Here is a 3,074-nt window from a genome sequence, read left to right as displayed (position 1 = left end):
ACGAAAGAGGGGGAGGCCTTCAATGAGATGGATTGACACGGTGGCTGCAATGATGGGCTCAAGTATAGCAGGGGTTGTGGGGCTGGCGCGGGATCAGGCAGTGTTTTGTTCTGCTGTGCATGGGGTTGCTATGAGTCAGAAACAACTCGACGGCACTTAACAACAACAACAATATGACACCATTGGGGGGATATATGCAAAGAAGATCTATGGAACCCTGTTAAGGGGACTGGTCAGTTTTGCCAACCTGCTATGCTTATATGAGCTATCCCAGATGTGTAAAAAGATGAAAAGCTGAAAAAAGGCATGTATTTTGGACTTACAGTCACTGCACTGAGAATCTCCTAGACCCAAAAGACAGTATGAGAGAATGTAATACCAAAGATTGTGCAAGACAATGAGAAATGGTGAAAAAAATGACAGTGGCAGAACCAGAAGACTGGAGTAAGACAGCATAGTGTGCTTCCCAGGCCATGGAGCAAGGCAGTTACAGTGCCATGTACATTACTAGAATTAGCAAAATGCTGTCTAATCCCCTAAATTGACCATAAACACTCTATTTGCATAGTCCTACTGCTCTGGTAGCATAGTGGCTAAGGCACTTGACTGCTAACCAGAAGGCTGGCGGTTCAAATCCACCAGCCACTCCTCGGAAGGAAGGTTGGGCAATCCTACTTCCGTAGTGATACTGCCTCGGAAACCCAAGGAGGAGTCGCTATGAGTCTGGTCCGACTCGACGGCACATAACAACAACAACAACAACCTAATCATACTGTGGGAGTCAAAAGGAGGCACAGACCAAGAGAACTGAGCACCTTTGGCAGGAGGCTTCCTGAAAATAAGGAATATCTCTGTGTTGTTGACAGAGCTGCAATTGCAGACCCACCAGGTGAGATAGCTCAGTGCCTTCAGACTGAGGCTTACTAGCAGAATTAGGTGTCTCTGGGCAGTTATTGATGGAGCTAAAGAGCTTTGTAACATTAACCCAAGTGGGCAGTGGTTGAGTTGGGGCAGACAGATTAGCAGGGTCGCAGCCAGGGTAAGCAGAGGGAGATGGCAGGCAGCATGCAACACTTGAACACCATGACCACTATCCCCAGTATCCATGGTCTCTTCAATGGTGAGGAAGGAAGGGAAGTAGTGGCCAGTCATGCACATACCAAGATGTGTTGTGGGTGCCCAATAGATAGAGTGTGATGGGAATATGAAACTAGTGTTGAATATGGGCCTTGGCCCCCAATCCTCGCATAATGCCAATTTTGCATAATGACCTGGTCAGTAAAACCTGACCATATTGATAACTGAGAAGTGGGTGTAATATCATTATAATATATACCATGTTATGTGGTAGTCAAAATTATTTGACTGTTCCACCTACATAATTGAAAAATGACATATCTCACAATCTGATTATTTCAGACTCTTCTAAACAACTAATAGTCTCTCATCTTAAACAACAAGAGAAATTTTAAAGGAAAGATACATGAGTATTTTTTGTCACTCATAGGCAAAAAGTACAGCATGGACTCTTTAGAGGCTAGATCAATGATCTAGAAAGTTATTAGAAAAAAAAATGAATACATTTTTTCTTTAAGGAACCACAGAATTTTCATCTTAACTCTTCTTCTCAGAAGAAGTCATAGAACATGGATATCACGATTGGTGTTAGATGGATCTTGGCTGAAAGCAGAAAATACTGGAAAGATATTTACATGCGCTTTATTGACTACACTAAGCAATTCCATTGTGTGGATCAAAACAAATTATAGATAACATTGCAAAGAATAGGAATTCTAGAATGCTTCACTGTGCTCATGTGGAACCTGTACATAGATCAGGAGTTAGTCCTTCTAACAGAACAGGGAGATACTATGTCATTAAAAATCAGAAAAGGTGTGTGTCAAGGTTGTATAGTTTCACTATGTTTATTCAATCTATATGTTGAGTAAATAATCTCAGAATCTAGACTATATGAAGAAGAATACGCCATCAGGATTGGAGGAAAACTCATTTACAAGCTGTGATATGCAGATAACATAACCTTGCTTGCTGAAAGTGAAGAAGACTTGAAAGACTTACTGAAGAAGATCAAAGACTACAGCCTTAGTTTGGATTACACCTCAAGTGCCTATGAAAAACAAAAATCCTCACAACTGGACAAATAAGCAAAATTGTGATAAATGGGGAAAATATTGACATTCTCAATGACTTCATTTACTTGAATACACAATCAACATCCATAGAAGCAGCAATCAAAAAATCAAATAATTTAACATTTCGACAAATCTGTCACAAGAGAATTCTTTAAAGTGTTAAAAAGCAAAGATGTCAGTTTGAGGACTAAGGTTTGCCTGACACAAGTCATGGTATTTTCAGTTGCCTCATATAAACGCAAAATCTAGATGATTAATAAGCAAGATAGAAGAAAAACTAATGCCTTTGAACTATGGTGTTTGCAAAGAATATTGACTATATGATGAACTGCCAGAATGATCCAATCTGTGTTAAAAGAAGTACAACTAGAATGTTGTGTAGAAGCAACGATGCCAAGACTTCTTCCATATTTTGAACATGTTGTCAGGAAGGACCAGTCCCCGGAGAAAGACATCATGCTTGGTCAGTGAAAAAAAGGATGACCCTTAAGGACATGGATAGACACAGTGGCTGCAACAATTGGCTCAAGAACAGCAATGATTGTGAAATTGATACAGAATAGGGCCGTGTTTCATTCTGTTGTACTTAGGATCTCTGTGAGTCAGAACAAACTCGATGGCACTTAACAAAAATGATTTCTTCTCACTTTGACTATCTTTTTTTCTCTATAATTCTGTCTCTCCTTTCTCTTTTGTGGTAGACAGAAAAATTCCCCAAAAAAGATGTCTATTTTCTATTCTTTGGAAATTAGAAATACATTACATGGCAAGAGATTTTCCAGATTTGATTAAACTAAGGAATTTCAATGGACATAATATGTTATATTGATAGAGAACTTCCAGAGGTTCAAGCTGGATTAAGAAGAGGACGTGAAACAAGGGGTATCATAGCTGTTGTCAGATGGATCTTGGCTCAAGGCA

The sequence above is a fragment of the Orycteropus afer genome, unplaced genomic scaffold (genome assembly GCF_000298275.1).
Source record: "Orycteropus afer afer isolate SDZICR_OR568_19922 unplaced genomic scaffold, OryAfe1.0 scaffold00349, whole genome shotgun sequence".
In the NCBI taxonomy this organism is placed as follows: Eukaryota; Metazoa; Chordata; class Mammalia; order Tubulidentata; family Orycteropodidae; genus Orycteropus; species Orycteropus afer.
This window is presented reverse-complemented; position numbering follows the sequence as displayed.